Source organism: Berghia stephanieae, chromosome 14, assembly GCF_034508935.2.
Source record: "Berghia stephanieae isolate SIO BIC M18660-M18661 chromosome 14, UCSD_Bste_1.3, whole genome shotgun sequence".
NCBI classification, from domain to species: Eukaryota; Metazoa; Mollusca; class Gastropoda; order Nudibranchia; family Aeolidiidae; genus Berghia; species Berghia stephanieae.
The window spans coordinates 11910623-11933122 of record NC_088373.1 but is presented as its reverse complement, the minus strand read 5'-3'; the positions used below and the strand labels follow the sequence as shown (position 1 = coordinate 11933122).

Below are 22500 nucleotides of genomic sequence, written 5' to 3'. Positions count from 1 at the left end.
TGTTGTGATCGTCGCCTGTAGTGAGTACCATTCACACATATGTGCAGGTCTGAAAGTCAGTTGGACGCAATTTTGGAGATTTAACATTTTTGTAATGGAAAATATTTTGCGTTGGTTTAATGGGTTTTATTTCCATTATAACTATGAGACGATATTGAATTATGTTATTCCACACCTCTCCCTAAATAGTAAACTTGAGCTTTTATATAGCGCAATATCCACTGAACATGCTCAAAGCGCTTTACAAAGTGTCCCTGATCAACAGCAACGCGTACTATGTAGAACGAGACATTACGACTACAGTTAAGCGATATTACAATTTTTTTCTCGATATAGAGACAACACTATCGACTGCCAGGTACTCATTTTTCACGTGAGTACGGTGAGAGAATGTGAGTAAAGAGCCTTTTCCGGGAACTCAACTATGCGCCGAGCGAGGCTCGAACTCGAACCCAGACCCTTCCGATCCGAAAGCGAGTGTCATACCACTGGACCACACAGCCGCACAAATAGTAACGCGTAATGATATCATGTTTATAATAATAATTTGTGACGTCAGAGTATCATACGTTAAATTTCATTAAAATTAAATTTTTGAAAAAAATAAGTATCATTTAAATATTTTTGAAAATGTCTATTACCAAAGAGCGTGTAGGTAACGATTGTTATGTTACCAAGAGCTCTCACTTCCCGCTTTTGGTGAAGCCAAGCATCTTCCGTCTTCTACTCGTATTTTCTTCATTGTTTCAGTAAGCCTAGCGCGCATGATACACGCGGAGCACACTCACCTCGCTGTCTCGCCTGGCACGCAACAATAGCATTGCGGTTAAGAGAAGTGAGAGCTCTTGGTAACTACGTTACCTTACACGCTTTTACTCAGAGATGACGAAATCGGAATCGATTGAGGGGTATCGAGAATAGAATAAAAGATTTCGTACACTCTTGCGTTTTGGAATTCGAACTTTGTTCCCAACGAGCACTCGCAAGCTGGTGCAGCGGCTGGGAATACGTCCGGAATTCCAAACAGCAAGAGCGTAAGAATCGAGTATTACCAGTTTTGTGAATAAATAAGTACACGCCGATTTTAATTCAAAATTATTACAATTTTATGGACTTTAGTGCTTTTTGTTTTTATTTTATGAAACAACACTCGTTCACAAACCGTCTCCAAAAATGTTAATAAATTTTAATTTTAATTTTTGATGAATAATAGATATTAATTAATTAATTGGATATTATAGCATTTTGTACATTCATTATTTGAAACTGTCAAATGTATAAAGTTGAGCATGACAAATGAATGCACATAGAGCTAATTATAATACGAATATTGAATATGACATTTATGTATTAGATATATCCTACTGATAATAATAACAATTATAGTTGAATACTGTTTATATAATTGATAACTTGTATCCGTGCATAAAAGTTACACAGAGCATTTAAAGGTTTTTAGAACCTATTACTATTAGCTATTGAACAATACAATATGATACGATACGATAGTCTAATTATAGTCTTTTATTTTTTTGGCATCAGAATATTCCAACAGGATATAGCCAAATAGTTTTTAAATTTTTTATTAGGGTGTTACGGATATGACGCATTAAGCTCATTTCAGCGCCAGTAAAAAGGAAGAGAGTGGGTCTAGTCAAAGATTCAAGATTTAGAATTTGAAAGATCACAAGAAAAAGTAAGACAAAGTGGACAGGTTCAAGTAGGGAAAAGATGCAAAATCCCAAGAGCACACTATCGGTGAACTAAGTTTGAGATCACCTAAAATGGGCATGATCTATATTACATTTCCATGTGCAGAATGTGCTCAAAATGACCCACTTAGTGAAAAGTGTTCCCAGTTTGAGAAATATCCATTGTTACAATTTGCCATTTTACTCAACATGACTCATGGATATGTTTACAAATTTCATAAACAAAGCAGCGTGTTTAGATACATTGAGAAATGTCCAATCGTTGTACACCAACCGATCATGTGATCGGTGACTAGGTTGGACGAAAACATGAATATATATCGCTCCCATTCGCATCAAGACACAATCACATGTCCCCTGTAAGCGAAGTACACTCAAATGTTTACTAATCAATACATGTTTATAAAAAAAATGAAACAGTACACAGCAGAGAGAAGAGTTACAGGGGAAAAAATTTCATCTCCCAAAACTATGACTATCCATTTGACAGTTTCTTTCCCAGCCAAGGGATCCTACCAGGTCTAGGACAAGACTTGGGAATTTCATTCCAAGACAAAGATAGAAAGCATGTTGGAAAACATACTAAGGGGAAAAGACGACACAGCAAGTGCCTCTCTGTCCTCTATGGGAGGTGAGGAACCCCACCCAGGGGACAAAACTAAGTAATCTCATTTCATTACAAAGACAGAAAGCAACTCGGGATAGAGGACGTAACGTGACATCCTGCCAATATAACCAGATAGAAATGAGGGGGCGCATATTACTATACAGACAACGCAAAATATAAACTGTTGAATTAACACACTGACATAGTTTCATTTCGTAAACAAACTTTCATTCAATTGCATCACTCAGTCGTAGTCGACTCCAGGGTTGCCAGATGGCCCGAGTTAAACATAGCCAATTTCTACTTCAAAAATGGCCAAATAGAACCTTGTGTGGTCAAACACTACTATCATTCTGACCCCCCTTGAAAAACATCGGTTTTTATAAACTAAAACATCTATTAAAGAAAACCGTTTGCTGTTTTGCTTTTTTAAAGAAATATAAATAACAATTATAAAAGCATCTCGATTCTCTGTGTGACCAATTTTGGCCACGAACGTGGCCATCTGGCAGCCCTGGTCTACGTATTACACACAAGACAAGGAGCACAGCAGGGATTAAGAAGTATTTTCCCTCTTTTAATGTCAACATTAAAATAATTGGAGACATGACCCAACCTTGTGGGGATCAGAATAAATTATTCGGAGTTTTTATTTCATATCGCTTCGATTTTTGGATTAAATGGGTTTTAAGGTGACCCAATAAATTGATAAACACATTCAAAATATAACGACAAAATAAGAATAAAATCCGGGCTTTCGTTTTTAATCCTCTCTTACGATCAACAGTAAAAACATTTTGTAAACAAATACGTACTTAGAAATTATAGATGGTATAAGTAATGACTTTTGAAGTTGTAGTACGTCTTTATAATTACTTTAACTATTATCATGATTATGTAAATTTTAGGTAGTTTGTTAGACGACAGATAGAAACTAGACCAGTATGTTAATAGACATAATGTCATGTAATATATTCTACTACTTATTTATATTTTGCATTGGGAAATATGTAGATATATATACATGTATTATGATGTATTTATATGAACTGACATAGTGCTATACAGTCTACATATTTCCCAATGCCTCATATAAATAAATAGTAGAATTTATTACATGACATTATGCCTATTAACATACTGGTCTAGTTTCTATCTGTCGTCTAACAAACTATCTAAAATTTACATAATCATGATATTAGTACAAATACATGTAAATATATATATATATATATATATATATATATTATATATTGTTATGCCCTGGTTGCTGGGGCATAACCCGAAAGAGTCCGGAGTTGACCGTACCTCCCCCGGGTTGCTAGTAATAATTTGATATTATTATTATTTTATTATCATTATCATTATTATTATTATTATTATTATTATTATTATTATTATTATCATTATTATTATCATTATTATTATTATCATTATTATCATTATTATCATTATTATTATCATTATCATTGTTACTACTACTACTACACTACTACTTCTGAGACTTCTACTACTTCTACTACAACTTCTACTACTACTTCTACTACTTCTACTACTACTACTACACTACCACTACTAACTACTACTACCAACACAACATTACTAACTACTACTACCACCACTACTACTACCTACTACTACCAACTACTACCACTAATACTATTACTACTACTACTACTACTACCACAACTACCACTACCACCACCACCACTACCACTACCACCACCACTACCACTACCACCACTACTACCACTCCTACCACTACTACCACTCCTACCACTACCACTACCACTACTACCACTACCACCACCACCACCACCACCACTACTACTACTACTACTACTTCTACAACTACTACTTCTACTACTACTACAACTACTACTTCTACTACTACTACTTCTACTACTACCACTACTACCACTACTAATACTACTACTACTACTACTACAATGTATCTGCTTTTTAACCAGTTAACTGCCGTTCTCTGGGAAGACAATACATGTCAACATCTTGCCAAATTTTAACGTGAAATAAACTCACAATTCTTTAAAGATAGTATGTGCTTGGCTAAGAAGATCATAACATTGCCATCCGGAAGTATAACGGACCAACACACAAAACTGTGTAACCATGAACTTTTATAGTCCGGATAATACGGTTAAGTGAGAATTACTCATAAACGTGGATGTCAAAAAAACAATAACAAAGACCAGAGTGACGTCAACTTCATACTATCTATAAACACAGGCGTGAAAATAAGTGTCACACTACAAGCAGCTTATCCGAGGGCCCAATGAACGGTGTGTGCAATACAACAACAACAATAATTTTAACAATGGGAACAATACAGACAATAAACGAATAATAATAATAATAATAATAATAATAACAATAATAATAATAATAATAATAATAATAATAATAATAATAACAATAATATAACAATAACAATAATAATAAAATAAAATATAATATAATAATAATAATAATAATAATGATAATAATAATAATAATGATAATATAATAATGATAATGATAATAATAATAATGATAATATAATAATAATAATAATAATAATAAATAATAATAATAATAATAATAATAATATAATAATAATAATAATATAATAAAATAATAAATAATAATAATAATAATAATAATAATAATAATAATAATAATAATAATATGATATAATGATGAGATATGATGATAATGATGATAATGATGATAATGATGATAATAATAATAATAATAATAATAATAATAATAATAATAATAATAATAAGTATGCGACATTTGTGAAAACATCACGGCTTTTTAAAGTGCTTTCTTAATCCGCTTTGCATTTAGGTTAAATGCTCACAATAGCTGTCAGCCGGATATAACGTAGCAACACACAAAACTATGTGTAAAGTTAAACGTTTATAACCGGATTAATTTATTGTGAGAACTGATAATTAAAATGTCTTTCTAAAAACAATAGCAGAGCTTAATGAGGTCAATTTGTTCATTCTTTATGCTTATTGATGCTGTACACTAAGCTAAAAAAAAAGGAAGTGGTTATTCAGTATCAGATACTGAATAGTGCTTTGCCACTATTCAGTATCCATAAGGAACTCTTTTATTATAGAGAGAGTGAAAAGTGCGACAATCTCAGTTGAATGTAAATAAACTGCTGACCTACTACCAGATTGAACTCGTGCATTAACTGACAGCCCGATTCAAAGTTGTAGAAATATTTTAATCGTTATTTTTAAATTTCTGCTATTGTGCAATTAACATAGTTTAAAATATCAAAAGAAGAGTGGCATTCAAATACATTTTTTAATCTGGTGTTTTCTGCGCCGACAGGCTGCATTTACTCCTGCTCTGTAAAATTGTTCTTTTTGTGTTGTTTATAATGTGACTTCAGTTCTATAAATTAGTGTACAGTTATGTGATATGTTGCTGCATTGATTGAAAATATTTCTACGAAATTTTGGACTTGATTTTGGAAGTTATAATAATATAAATTCTTTTTCATTGTGGATAACATCGTGTTAGCTATTTAAACGTATCTAGATTTATTGTGATAACCAAACTTGCACACCCCCCACCTCCCCCAACCACCTCATCATACGAGTATCCATAACAATGACGCCGCGTGATATCATTCAAACCGACATTGAATCTCCAACCCTCGCCTAGAAAAACCACATCCGCTACACGGATCGCTATTTCTCCAACACCCTATGAATACAAACTGTTTTATAAAATACACCAAAGCTCAGTTACTGTGCATTGATACAATATCGCACCATAAGACCATTATTTCTAATGCACTAATCACACACATTTCAAAGCTAGGTATCAGAAACCCAAAATGTGCTTGTGATAATTTTGTGAAGAAATACAAGAGGGGAATCAGGGGAGGTAAGAAGAAGAAGAAATCCCATTCACCAAGTCAACCACTCCCGTCGTCACTACCATCACCAACGCTATCCACACCATGTATCGACACACACACCACCACCACTACCATCCACACCATCACCGCCAACAGTACCAACAGGACCAACTCAACAAGCCGCCCTCTTACCACTATTCCCTCACCTATGTCGCTACCATCATCATCATCACCATCACCACCACTAACCGAAATCACTAAAAAAGAACTCAGCCCGTCTTATAACATTCCTGTTTACTCAAACGCACGTAGACATACAGCGAAATTTAAAAAAGCGTCAAAAAGACCGCGCAATCTTTTAACCATCATCAACAACAGGCCACCCTTCTGTCTCGTCCACATAAACGCAAGATCCATAAAAAACAAATGTCACGAGATCCATGACCTAATTATAGATCGTCATATTGATATATTGTGCATTACGGAAACCTGGCTTCAGGATAAACAGGATGACCACTACATTACCACCGCCTGTCCCAATACGCATACCTGGAAATCGCTACCACGACCTGGGAGAAAAGGGGTGGTATTGCCTTTATTTATAGTCTTGCTATCACCAACACCACTTTCACTCCTCTTACAAGAGAAAACTACGAATCTGCATGCCTTTCCTTCCAATCCGACTCTGCCACTTTCTCCATCATTACTATCTATCGACCGCCGAATACATCCAATACTAAGTTTGTAGCTGAATTTCAAAATGATATCTTAGACTTCAACCTTAAAAGTTCACCATATATTTTTATTGGAGATTTCAACATACATTTTAATTCCACTTCTCCGACAGTCTCCAAAATCAAGAAAATCCTACACGACAACGATTTACACCAGCACATCACCGAGACAACACACCAGGCCGGCAACATCATTGATTGGGTCATCTCCCCTGTGTCAAGTAATAGAATAAGAAAGACCGAAGTTGTTGACCTAGCGATATCCGATCACAAAGTTTTATTTGTGGATATCGCATTTAAGAAAGTTGATCTCCCGAAACGAAACATAACAACAAGGAATTATAGACAAATTGATATCAGTGGTTTACAAGATAGCATTCGTGACGTCATAAATGAGGTTAAAAATATAAACGACTTCAACAAAGTATTGCGATCTATTATTGACCGTGAGGCACCGCCACAACGTCGGGTCGTATCGAATCGACCACACTCGCGATGGTTCAATTCCGAGATAAAGGAATTAAAGAGAAAAAAGAGACAGGCTGAAAGGAAATGGCGAAAGAGTGGTCTAACGGTATTTAAGGATATCTACAAAGCAGCTAAGTCGGCTCTTTATAACGCCATCACATGCGCAAAAACGGCCCACTACAACGAAAAATTTCAAAGCATTACATCTTGCAAAGAACTGTTTTCCACCGCAAACGACCTTCTTGGCAGTAAGAAATCCACACCCCTTCCAGCGTCTAGAAATAACACCGAACTAGCTCAAAATTTTGCCAACTATTTCCACGGCAAGATAAAATCCATTAGGAAAAACTTAGACAATACATCATCATCATCGTCACCGAGCTTTGGACCATTCCATGGAACGCCACTACATGTTTTCGATCCAGCCACTGAGGATGAAGAGAAGTCAGCCATTTTAGATAGCCCATCAAAATATTGTGACTTAGTAGACCCCATCCCAACTAGTATTCTTAAGGCTTGTATTGAAGAACTGTTACCAACAATAACTGAACTTATAAATAATTCGTTGGTCTCAGGTAGTGTCCCCGACTCGTTTAAACGTGCCATTGTTAAACCACTATTAAAGAAGTCCGATCTAAATGTAAACGAACTGAAAAATTACAGACCTGTCTCCAACCTTCCATATCTATCCAAAGTGCTTGAACGCATTGTGTTAAAAAGACTTTTGTATCATATCCATCTAAATAATTTAAGTGAAAATTTCCAATCTGCCTATAAATCACATCATAGCACTGAAACTGCCCTTTTAAAAGTATGCACTGATATTCTTAAAAGTATTGACAAAAATCATGTCTGTTTATTGACTATGTTTGACCTTTCGGCTGCATTTGACACCATTGATCACGAGATACTTATTAAACGATTAGAAATTACTTTTGGAATAAGAGACACTGTGCTTAGTTGGTTTAAATCATACCTAACATCAAGATCTCAGTCGGTTCTGATCGATGGCGCAGTATCAGAAACATTTCCTCTAAATTACGGCGTTCCGCAGGGTCTGTCCTTGGTCCTGTTATTTTTACTCTTTATACTCAACCTCTTTCGGATATTTTTGTTAAAAATAAATTAATGTATCATTTCTATGCTGATGACACTCAGATCTATGTAAGCGATATCCCTAGTAATATCCCATCATTGATTACCCGTGTTGAAGACTGTATTAGAGATGTTAAATGCTGGATGGAAATTAACAAGTTAAAGCTGAATAATGAAAAGACAGAGGTGATGGTGTGGTAGAAAAAGTGTTTTGAAAGATGATTTTCTGAAGTTTACTCTAAATATAAATGGGTGCACAATTAACCTCTCAACGTGTGTGAAAAACCTCGGGTAATGCTAGATCAACATATGACTATGCAGGCACAGTTTGATTCTCTATGTAGAAGTTTGACAATAGGATTAAAAAGAATTGCTTCAGTTAGACCTTTCCTAACAAGAGAAGTAACATGCAAACTAATAACATCTTTCATACTATCTAAAATAGATTACTGTAATTCGTTAATCTCGAATGTAAGCAACGATAAAATATCACGCCTTCAAAGTATCCAGAATGCGGCTGCTAAATTGATTTTAAGAAAGAAGATAACATCCTACTCGTTGCCACTTTTGTATGAGCTGCATTGGTTACCAGTTAAAGTGAGAATTGAATTTAAACTAGCAGTATTGTGCTATAAGTGCCTTAATGATCAAGCACCATTGTATATTACTGAATTTTTAGAAACGTATAAGCCAACGAGGAGTCTACGTTCTGCACTAGATTCTACAAAATTAATTGTTACAAATAAATATAAATATAAATTTTACGGCGGCAGATCGTTCAGTCACGTCGGACCTTCCATCTGGAACTCTCTTCCTAAAAGAATAAGAGAAGCGCAGTCCTTATCAATATTTAAATCAAAGTTAAAACACCATCTCTTTGTTAAAACACATCTTGATTAATGCATCTTTGTAATTTGACCCCAATATGAATGTTAATTTAGTTTATGTTATTATATCATTATTTTATATTATTTCCGTATTTGACATAGCATGTGGATGTATTATAACATATCTTGTATTAATGACTTTATGTTTAGTTATTACATTGTTGTATAATGATAATATTATGTTGATGTAGTTTGTATAATGTTTCATTTGTATAATAATGTCACTGTATTATTGTTTCGCGCATTGAGCATCACCCAGTGATGAAAATGCGCGTTATAAATGTCATGTATTATTATTATTATTTTTTAATGTCTAAATAGACATGATTAAATGTCACGAAAAGTTCAGTGACACCATGGCTTGGTGGATAAGCTGTTTGACTCTGAACTTAAGGTTCGAGAGTTCAAATCCCGGCCGGGTTAACTTTTATTTTTCCCCAATATTTTTGTTTTAATCATTTTATTTGCTTGTAATATATTTTAATGTTTATATTATACTATTATTATTATTATTATTATTATTATTATTATTATTATTATTATTATTATTATTATTATTATTAATATTATTTCTACTTACTATTATTATTATTGTTGTTGTTGTAATCGTCATCATCATCATTATTATGATTATGATTTTTAAATCAAGTAGTAGGAGTTATTTAATCAGTTATCGATTTATTACGAATATCTTTTATGTGTTATAATCTCGTTGTTGTTTTTCATTGATAAGCTTTTCTATTGTTTATCATTTTTTAAAATCCTGCTTTTTTCTGTTTGTCTCATTTGTTGTTGTTGTTGTTGTTCTTGTTGTTGTTTTTGTTTGTTTGTTTGTTTTGTCATCTAAGACAATCCCGATTCATTATAAATATGTGGCCAGACTTTCTGCCATTTTTAATTGAATGATGTACTTCCGTGAATTAATTGCAGTATTATATTAAAATGTACGTGATAATAATAGTAATAATAATAATAGTAATAATAATAATAATAATAATAATAATAATAATAATAATAATAATAATAGACGTCTAATAATAATAATAATAATAATAATAATAATAATAATAATAATAATAATAATAATAGACGTCTAATAATAATAATAATAATAATAATAATAATAATAATAATAATAATAATAATAATAATAATAATAATAATAATAATAATAATAATAATAATAATAATTTAAACAGATACTGAATATTAGACTACAATTGACATCTATTTACTGAATACACGTGGTATTTTTAGGGGTGTTTCTTTTTTTACGAAACCTGAAACCTGCCGAAACACGCCGAAACCTGACAAAGTTAGGGGAAGCAGGCAGCAGTGGGGAGTGAACCTGGGACTGGGTTTCGTAACAAAAAAGCAATTACTTTTTTACGAAACCCAACAATATCCAACAAAGTTATGGAAAGAAAGTAGGCAACAGTGGGGGAGTGAACCTGAGACTCAGGGAAGTGTACACTATTGGGGAATAAACCTAAGTCTATGGTTTTTCGGTGGGTTTTGGCTGGTTTCGTAAAAAAGTAATTGCTTCATTCTCGTCTGGTACCCAACTCCCATAGTCCCAGGTTCATTTCCACTGATATCCTCTTCTCACAGTCCCAGGTTCACTCTCAACCAGTGTGCACTTCCCTGAGTCCCGGTTCATTGCCCAATGGTGCCCACTTCCCATAACTTTTGATAATTTCGGTAGGTTTCGAAATAAAAGTACATTCTGAGCTCACTGTCCACTGGTATCAGCCTCTCGCAGTCCCAGGTTCAATCCTCATCTGTGTCCAAATCCCAGATTCACTCCCCACTGCTGCCTGCTTCCCATAACGTTGTCGGGTTTTGGCGGGTTTCGTAAAACAGTAATTCCCCCTCCCCCTTGGTATTGTCTTTTTACAATATCCAGAGTCCCAGGTTCACTCCCCACAAGTGTACACTTCCCTGAATCTCAGGTTCACCCCCCACTGTTGCCTACTTCAATAACTTTGTCGGATATTGCCAGGTTTCGTCGGGTTTCGTAAAAAAGTAATTGCTTTTATATGAAACTCGCTGAAGCACGCTGAAAACCAGAGTCTCAGGTTCACTCCCCACTGGCGTACACTTCCCTGAATCTCCCATAACTTTGTCGGATATTGCCGGGTTTCGTATAAAAGTAATTGCATTTATATGAAACTCGCTGAAACCCGCCGAAAACCAGAGTCTCAGGTTCACTCCCCACATGTGTATACTTCCATGAATCTCAGGTTCAGTCCCCATTATTTGCTTACTTTCCATAACTTTGCCCCAATTTGTTGGCATTTGGCGCATTTCGTAAACAAAAAGTAATTGCTTTTTTAAAATAACAAAATCCGCCGAAACCCAGTCCCAGGTTCACTCCCCGTTGGTGTACACTTCCCCGAATCTCAGGTTCACTCCCCACTGTTGCCTACTACCCATAACTTTCTTGGATATTGCAAGGTTTCGTCGGGTTTTGTAAAAAAGTAATTGATTTTATATGAAACTAGCTGAAGCTCGCCGAAAACCATAGTCTCAGGTTCACTCCCCACTGGTGTACACTTCACTGAGTCCCAGGTTCACTCCCCACGCGTTGCCTACTTTCCACTTCTTTGCCGCATATTGTCGGGTTTCGTACAAAAGTAATCTCCCCCCCCCCCAATTTGTTATTGCTTTTTTATAAAACCCAGAGTCCCAGGTTCACTCCCCACTGGTGTACACTTCGCTGAATCTCAGGTTCACTCCCTCCTCCCCCCCCCCCCCCCCCTCAGCCTCTACACACACACACACACACGCTGCTGCCTACGTCCCATAACTTTGTCGGATATTGCCAGGTGTCGTCCGGCTTTTTATTACGAAACCCGCTGAAACCCAGTCCCAGGTTCACTCCCCACTGTTGTACACTTCTCTGAGTCCGAGATTCACTCCCACAGCTGCACTCTTCCCATAACTTTGTCGGGTTTCGGAAAAAAACACCGTATTATAGTGCAAAACCACTATTCAGTGCCAGATACTGAATAGTGCAAAACCACTATTCAGTATCAGATACTGAATAGTACAAAACCACTATTCAGTATCAGATACTGAATAGTGCAAAACCACTATTCAGTATCAGATACTGAATTGTGCTAGCCAAAAAAAAAACAAAAAAACATCAAAACATTGATAGCTGGATAGAATGCACCAACATATAAAAATATAAGTAACCTTAGACATGTATATTTATTTGATACGTTGCGGCTATGTGGTTTTGTGGTATGACACTCGCTTTCGCATCTTTAGGTCCTGGGTTCGAGCCTCGTTCGGCGCATGGTTGAGTCCTTGGAAAAGGCTCTTTACTCACATTCTCTCACCGTACTCAGGTTTTAATGTGTACCTGGCCGTTAACATAGTTGTCTCTGTCGAAAAAAATGTAATATCGCCTAACAGGCGTCATGTCTCGTCACGTCTCGTCATGTCTCATGCGGCTATGTCGTCTTGTGGTATGACACCCGCTTTCGGATCGGATGGTCCTGGGTTCGAGCCTCGCTCGGCGCATAGTTGAGTCACAGAGAGGGAGAGAGAGAGAGAGAGAGAGAGAGAGAGAGAGAGAGGGAGAGAGAGAGAGAGAGAGAGAGAGAGAGAGAGAGAGAGAGAGAGAGAGAGAGTAAATTGGGAATTTATATGTCGATGGGAGGTTAAGAAAACGGAGGATTATAAGGATTGTATGCACGTTTTGTGTTAAGTTGTGTTTTTGTCTGGCCCGACAGTAGGTATTAAGTAAGTGAGACTGGAATTTGTAAACAACACAACACACAACGGTATTTGTAAAGTTGAGCACATGACCTTATAGAGTATTTATAACTTATCTGGTTTTTCTTCTTTTTAAAAACAAGGAGATAACAAGCGAGTGTTATGACGTCACTAATACCATCTGATACAATGAAGTACAATGGGGGTTCGTTCATGAATTTGTTAACCAACATTATAAAGCAGCTTGTTTAACCCCCCTCCTTACCAGCCATAGGAAAATCGTAACATTCGTTACACCTCTTCCGCACTAGGACAGGACTGTCCTGGGACAGTCCTGTCCCAAATCTGTAACATATAGAATTTAGAGAAATCTTCCGCACCTATTGGGACGGGACAAAACAGTCCCGTTGTGTCCCAAGCCGTTGTGAAATGCTACAAAATCAACGGGACAGGACTGTCCCAGTCCCGTGTTCATATCGTTTGTGATAGTAGAAAAATATAGCAGATTTCCGCACTAGGACAAAAAAGTCCCAGACTTGGCGGCGCCGTGTCAAAATTGAAATGCCTGTCTTTATTTTCTGCATCCCTACTACTACTACTACTACTACTACTACTACTACTACTATTTATATTGTTGCTTCTGTTGTGGCTAATGCCACTAATATATTAATACCTACATCCCTTATATTTTGTATTATTTCCAATTCCATTGTATTTATTTTCCAACAATAGTCCACACTTTATTTTATTTCACTTTCTATACTGCATTACCTTCCCGCCTCCCCTTTTTTGACATAATTAAGTACGCACCTTTTATAAATGTCTATTGCTCTGTTTTAACTCGCGCTTCTTCACAAAGTAGCATACAATTTCCTGCCCATCAATGATTTTGTTTATGCATCTTAACAACGTCACTACCACATTATCTCATTCGTCTGTAGTTTTTAATTCATCATGTGTTGTTGATGAAGGGGAAATCCGAAACGTCCATTTTATCTGTTTTCGTATATTAAACTGAAGCTTACATTCAATTTCACAGTTATAATTTATTTATTTATTTCAATTCTGAATATAAAAAAGCAAGAACAATTCAAAAAATAATTCTATGTGATGAAACCACGTACAGAAGGCATAGCAACATAAACATTTTCGGCAATTTAAAAACGTATGTTTATAAATATAATTTAAGAAGTGTCACACTTTGTGACACAGCAGTAACGTGTCTAAAACCGGTCGCACATCTGTTCGTTACCTTGTGGGATCAATCATCTTTATCGTTATTTATTTCGGGAATTCTCAATGAAAATATTTTTAAATAAGTCCTTCTGAGCCACTTGGACTCATTGTAAAACAAATTAAGTCCTTTAGAGCCTTGTAGCCAATGGTGCAGGAGTTATTCCGGTTTCAATAGCGTGAAGCGGACAATTAACGTATTTGTTTGAAAACCTTTGAACGGGACGCTAGTCTGTAGTCTATCGCAGATTACTATCCCAGCTTGACGGGTACCCTTTTACACGTGAATGGAGTGAGTGATTGGAGTAAATTTTCTTGCTCTAGAAAGTACAAATTGGCTTCAGTCGGAATCGAACACAGAACCTCTGAGTCCAGAGTACAACGCGCTAACCATGGGCCAACTTGCCTCCTAAGCTTATAAATCCGGAACTTATCCATGTTCCTGTGGCGTTGAGCAGACAGATAACAGTTTAAAATTTAAAATAATAAAATTCCCTTTTTCATCTCATATGGGAAATTTTTCTCGAGGGTCTATTCCAAGGCAAGACTGGAATAACCCAGGCGTCAGCCGCAATGCAGCGCCGCAAATTTAGCTAGGACGTGGTATAACCCAGGCGTCAGCCGCAGTGCAGCGCCGCAAATCGAGCTAGGCGAGGTGACTTACTCAACTGATGCCTTTCGGGTACGAAGCATGCCGACTTTCTATTATCCCCTTGAATGATGCGAGTCCGTCAAAGATTACTTTCATCAACGAACTGGTACTCATTTGCACCTGGGTAAAATGAGGTGATTCCAAGAAAGTCATTTTAAGATAAGATCGGAGATCACCATAGAGTCTACGGAATTGACCCTTGAGCAATCTTTGGGTCATTAAAGGATGCACCCAATATTGTTTTCTCTTTCAATTTGTCTTTTTTTTTCCACTTAGTAAAGCACAGAAATATGCAACCTCCATGTCATACATTACTACTACTACTACTACTAGTAGTAGTAGTAGTAGTAGTAGTAGTAGTAGTAGTAGTAGTTGTTGTTGTTGTTGTTGTAGATGTAGTAGTCGTAATAGTAGTAGTAGTAGTAGTAGTAGTAGTAGTAGTAGTAGTAGTAGTAGTTGTTGTTGTAGATGTAGTAGTCGTAATAGTAGTAGTAGTAGTAGTAGTAGTAGTAGTAGTAGTAGTAGTAGTAGTAGTAGTAGTAGTAGTAGTTGTTGTAGATGTAGTAGTCGTAATAGTAGTAGTAGTAGTAGTAGTAGTAGTAGTAGTAGTAGTAGTAGTAGTAGTAGTAGTAGTAGTAGTAGTAGTAGTAGTAGTAGTAGCAGTAGCAACGATATTACTCTTGCTATAAGAATATTTCATGATTATATAAATCTTATGTAAACAAATCCCATTGTACAGTGTAAAAAATCATTATCGTCATGTCGTATCTTATGTTGATTCATAAAATGTGAATTATTAGAGTTGCAATTGCCTACAAATAAACTTTTGAATCTTGTAAAAAAAAAAATGCATTCTCGCAGGTGTGTCCTGGGACAGTCCTGTCCTAGTGCGGAACCCCTTTTGAATAGAAGTTTTCTCCAGTGGGACAGGACAAATTTGTCCCGGGACAGTTTTGTCCTAGTGCGGAAGGAGGTTTAGGATGCAGCTAACAATTTTCTCATTCTAATTTCTTTTGTACATCATAAAATTTGAACAAAAATGTTTGTTATAGTTAAAGTATATAAACACTGTGTTGAAGAGCTCGTTTAGCAGGAAAAAAAAATATTTATAGCAATAACAAACAGCTTTCGTGTTTGAGTGAAGTAAAGATATTTTTGTATAGATAGTATGCAGATGACGTCACTCAGGCCATTGTTATTGTTTTTGCCATCTGCGTTTGTGAGTTGTTCTCACTAAACTGTATTAACCAGACTATAAAAGTTCATGGTTACACAGAGTTTGTGTGTTGGTCCGTTATACTTCCGGATGGCAATGTTGTGAACTCCTTGGCCAAGCGCATTCTATCTATATGTTGGGTGTGAAGTTTTGGGGACAATCCGGACAATGGCTGGTACGGAGATGGTTAAAAAATCGAATTTATAGTTAAGAGGAAAATATATAAATAGTTAGTGAGGGGCCCCGATAGCTCAGTTGGTAGAGCGCTCGCCACAAGAGCAAAGGGACCGAGTACTTTCCTGGGCGAAGTCGATCTTTTTTTTTATGACCTCTCCAGCCACCCAGGAGTGATTGGGTATCTTGGTCTGTTAGATCTTGCCGAAAGTATTTTGCGATAGACTAGCGTCCTATCCAAAGAGTAGCAATCAATTGCTATTGTCCATTTCACGCCATAGAAACCGGGATAAACTCCGGTACCATTGACCTAACTAATGGCTCTGAAGGACTTCTACAAAAAAGATGTGGTCTAACAATCGCCTTCGGATCGAAAGGTCTTGAGTTCGAGTCCAGCTCTGAGCGACGCACAGTTGAGTCCTTGGAAAAGGCTCCTAACTCGCATTTCTTCATCGTATTAATCGTATTAAAGTTAAAATGAGTATCTGGACGTTAACAGCGTTGTCTCTGTCTGAAAAAAATACTATATTATTTTATCATCGCCTAACAGGCATAATGTCTCCTAAATAATATTACATTACAATGGATTACGCCGACTGAAGAAGTGTAAAAAACACAGAAACGAGTCGTCTCGGCCAATAAAATGTGAGTGAAAATTTGCATTATATATAGACCCCTATATATATTATGTAAGGTTCACTAAAGTGTACACACGTAAAAAATAATTGCAAACGTGGAATCCAATTAAATTTAACTATTACATTATCTAGTGCATATCTAATACAGAAGTATCCTTTTGTTGATTGTCTTTTCACGGCATTTTAACTATATAGTTTTGATAACAATAATTACACTTCACTGAATCGCACATATAATATGGGCTGTTTTCCCGCAAGTTCATAGTACTGACGTCGCTTATTTATTGCGTTTCATCTATTATTATTATTTATCATTATATCAATATAAAGGATGGGGTTCGGGGGGGAAAAAGAAGGTGGGGGGGGGGGGTCTTTTTTTAATTTTTTAAAAATCCAATGGAACTTTTGCCCTTCACTGCTAGAAATTTGTGGAGAGACTCCCTATAAATGTGTGTGTGTGTGTGTGTGTGTGTGTGTGTATAGGTGTGTATGTTTGTGTGAGATTGACATATAATAGAAGCATAAATAATAAAACGAATCAATGTATTTATGACAAGAAGTATTTCAGATTCTCACATAGATAGATAAATGAAGATTTTTTGCCCATTTATACAATTATACAATGCTGTTAGACTTTGGGTTCTAGTGATATGCCATCCATTTTCCTACTTTTAGATAGTATGCGCTTGGCTAAGAAGCTCACAACATTGCCATCCGGAAGTATAACGGACCAAAAAAAAATGTAATATGATAAAAGTGCTCTGAAACTAAGGAAGTCCTGCCCTTTATTTTGTTAGGGTTGGAATGGCCGAGTGAGTCTGATGCACAACTGATACGAATGAAAATGGCTACACAAATTTCACTGCACTGATGATTTTAAAACCATGACAATAAAGGAAACTCGTCGTTTTAGTCGCTTGACAAGAGGTCAATTTGTTTCTCTCTTTGGATATATAAAACTAATTGAAGGTCAGGAACTAAGTAAATTTACTATTAGCCATTGATGTGGCGCCTGTATATGGAAATTCTTTCCAAAATGTATATGAAATGAATTATCAATAATATAGAAGTCAATTTGTATCTTTCTTTGGATAAATAAAACTTTAATTCAAAGTGAGAGCCCTACGTATGTAATTTTTTTTCTCTCATGTAAGTGGCGGATGCATTTGGAATTTCTCCCTTGCTTGTTAGAAGGGAAAAGTGGATCATGAATACAAAGCATTTAATTTGAGCATAAAATACCTACAAATTAATCGGTATTTACCTGCAGATGAAAAGCCTTTTAAAGTTGTCACTAATGAAATTCCATTCGATTGGGGGCCTCCTCTATCAATCACTTGCGATAATGCACATTTCAAAAAATTACACAATGCGTGCCTTTTAAACAGTTCCAAGTTGGTTGCATGAAGACAACTGAAGAACACAAATGGGAGCGATCAAAATTCAGGTTTTCGTCCAACCAAGTCATCAATCACATGATTTGTTGCTGTACAACGATTGGATATTTCTTTTAAAATGTAAACACGCTGCTTTGTTTGTCAAAGTTGTAAACATACACATGTGTCAAACTGAACAAAATGACCAATCGTGATGTTAGATATTTCGAAAGCTGTGAGCACTTTTCACTATGTGGGTCACTTTGAGCACATTTTGCAATGTGACCAATGACCTCCAGCACATGGAAAGTTAATAAGTTCGAAGATCACGTCACTCAGGTCTTTGTTGATGTTTTTCGCCATCCGCGTTTATGAGTAATGCTCACTGAACTGTATTAACCCGACTATAAACGTTCATGGATACAAACAGTTTTGTGTGTTGGTCCGTTATACTTCCGGATGGCAATGTTATGAGCTTCTTAGCCAAGCGCATACTATCTATAAATCGCTCCCATTTACACACGTGTATTCTAAGTCATAGTAAGTAGTTGCCTGTCACCCAAAGCAATCAGCCGCACAAATCCTGAGCATCACTTAAAATTTTAACACAGGAGATTGAAAAGCATAACTGATATAATGTGTATAGGTAAAAAGCTCACCGACCAGATTTAATAATATGCCAACAAACAAAACTGTGTGTAACCTTTAGTCTGATTTCTATAGATAGTTCGAAGTTGACGTCACTCCGGTCTTTGTTTTTTTGTTTTTTGCCACCCGCGTTTATGAGTAATTCTCACTAAACTGTATTAACCAGACTATAAACGATCATGCTTACACACAGTTTTGTGTGTTGGCCAGTTACACTTCCGGATGGCAATGTTGTGAACTTCTTAGCCAAGTGCATACTATCTATAGATAGTATGTGCTTGGCTAAGAAGCTCACAACATTGCCATCCGGAAGTATAACGGACAAACACACAAAAATATGTGTAACCTAGTATGTTTTATTATAGATTTCCAGAATATATTAGAATCCGCGATGAAGCAATACATACCTGTGCACAAGGCTAACGACACTAAAAGAAAGAGAAAAAGAAATCTATATATGAACAAAGAAGGGTTTAGACTTATCAAGACTAAAGACAGATCATGGCAAAGATACCTTCAGACCAGAAATAGCCTTGATTACAGGTTGTATTGTGACGCCAGAAATACACTGAGAAGTTACACAAGGAAGCTTAAGAGCGATTTTGAAGAGAGTATTTCAAATGAGATCCAAGAAAACCCAAAAGCCTTTTGGAAATACACCCAATCGAGAACAACAATAAGAAGCGGGGTAGGTGATCTGCGGGACAGTAATGGAGACCTGCAAAACGAGGACATTATAAAAGCAGAAATAATGAACAAATTCTTCTGTGGTGTATTTACACATGAGGACACTAACCATGTGCCAGCATTGGAGACAAGACATTACAGCAAGGCACTTGTCAGTATAGTTATAAAGAAAGAAGACATACTGAAAAATATTATGAAGCTTAACCCAGGCAAATCAGCAGGACCTGATGGACTCCACCCTCGAGTGCTAAGGGAAATTGCGAATGAAATTGCCACAACGCTTCAAATCATATTCACAACGTCGTTACACAACGGGAACTTGCCACAACAATGGAAACTTGGACAGGTTACTCCAATATTTTAAAAAGGAGATAGAAACACTCCTGGCAATTATCGACCTGTGAGTCTGACAGCAGTTCCGTGCAAAGTGATGGAGGCAATAATTAAGGAACATGTGATGGAGCATATGGTCACAAACAATCTGTTCTGTGATGAGCAACATGGCTTCGTGCCTCGGAGATCATGCATAACACAACTAATTACCTGCATTGATGAATGGACAGACGCCTTGGATAGGGGAGAACCGATGGATGCGATATACCTCGACTTTAAAAAGGCATTTGACACTGTACCCCATGAAAGGCTCATTCAAAAACTACATAGCTATGGCATCAGAGGAAAGATAAACGAATGGATATCTAACTTCCTGCACGACAGAAAACAGAGAGTCTCACTGAACGGGCACACATCACAGTGGTCGGATGTCACCAGCGGCATTCCACAGGGAGTGTTCTGGGTCCAGTATTATTCGTGGTATTCATCAATGATCTACCTGATGTTGTAAAAAACGTGATCAGAATATTTGCTGACGATACAAAGTTGTTTGGACCTGTAAGAACAGAAAGTGACCGACATACTATACAAGATGATATCGACAAATTATCAGACTGGTCAGACAAGTGGCTGTTAAAGTTTAATGCAAGCAAATGCAGCGTAATGCATCTTGGTTACAAAAATCCAAAGCACACATACAGAATGAGAGACGATAACGGAGTGTACCAGCAGCTAGGGGAAACAGAAGTAGAAAAGGATTTAGGAGTGCATGTAGACAACAGACTATCCTTCCACCATCATGTCAACTGTGCAATAAATAGAGCAAACAGAACTCTCGGAATTATTAAAAGGACATTCACCAGCAGAAATAATGATATTATTAGGCGGCTCTACACTGCTCTGGTACGACCATCACTTGAATATGGTAATGCACCGAGGATATCACAGCATGTCGGTGACATGGATAAAATTGAAAGGGTACAAAGGAGAGCAACAACAAGATATGAAGTGAATAGAAAAGTGCCAGAAGACAATAGAGAATAAAAATTTTTTCGCGGCGGTGGTGGGGTTTGAACCTGCGACCTTATTGGTACGACAACTCCGCCTGGCAGGTGAGAGTGTGGCTCTACCGTGTGAGCTATCCACGAACACAAAAATATTCGTTTCAAACTCAAAGTCATTACTAGATCCCTCTCTCACCCACTTCTTGAGACCGCCGATTCGTTCGTACACCACCATCGCGAATAATTTTGACCAGCAGTTAAGCTTAAGCCAATATTCTCAACACAAACATATAACATAGAAACGATTGAGACATTGAGTATGCTCCGGTGAGCAACGAAGCTTTGTTCAGATTTGAAGCATCTACCATATGAAGATAGACTGAGGCATCTCAAACTACCATCATTGTACTACAGAAGACAAAGAGGAGACATGATACAAGTATATAAGATAATAAACGAGAAAGATAGAGTAGATAGAGAGCAAATACTACCAGAGAGCACATTTAATAGAACGAGAGGACATAGCGACAAATTAAAAAAAAGACAGGCCAGATTAAATGTAAGAAAATGCTCCTTTGGACTCAGAGTGACAGATAACTGGAACAGCCTTCCAGAAGATGTAATTAAAGCGAGGACAGTGAATGAGTTCAAAGACAAGTTAGACAAACACTGGCATTACAAGCGTTACCAGCTCCGCCCCAACCATGCAGGTGCACGTAGATATATCAGAGATAGTGCAGAACGGGTATTACAGGCATAGCCTTCAACCCGAAGAAGAGGTATCAAGGTATCAAGGTATGTTTATAGTCTGGTTAATACAGTTTAGTGAGAATTACTCATAAACGAGGATGGCAAAAAGCAATAACAAAGACCTGAACGGCGTCAATTTCATCTATCTATAGTTTAGTGAAAACTTATCGCTAACATGATGCCCGAAAATAATGAAAAAATACCATTGTGTGATCAGGAATTGCGATGCAATTCCCTCATCAAAGTGTCAAAATATTGTGATAAATACTCACAAACTACTTGCTTGGTCGATTGGGCTGCTTGGCATTATTAAATATAGTTATGATCTAAGTTTATGATATATATATTATATATATATATATATATATATATATATATATATATATATATATATTATAATACAAAAGATCGCCAAACTTACCAGTTCCGAAGAAGGACGTCAGTCACTCACTGTCAAGTGAAAGTCTTGCAAATGAATTGAACACAAGAGAGCTTGAGTCAAGTTTCCAAGACTACTTCGTTAATCTTTGCACGGTGTCACCTTTTATACTCGTGAGACCAGTAATCCGACACGGCCATCTGTGAGTCGTGAGCATCTCAGATTTTTTTTTTTTTTGGGGGGGGGAAGCACAGATGTAATCGACTCTCGGTGACAAAACGATACTTACAGTCAC

At 36.5% G+C, this 22500-nt stretch overlaps 1 protein-coding gene across 1 annotated transcript in view; it reads right to left on the bottom strand.

Annotated features, from left to right (window-relative positions):
- Positions 1 to 18441, bottom strand: part of LOC144959999 (arginase-1-like) — a 55014-nt gene extending 36573 nt beyond the window's left edge. The window contains exon 1 of the mRNA XM_078892922.1: positions 18293 to 18441. The gene's annotated coding sequence lies outside the window, so the exon portion shown is untranslated. The remainder of the gene's footprint in view (positions 1 to 18292) is intronic.
- Between the last annotated feature and the right edge of the window lie 4059 nt (positions 18442 to 22500).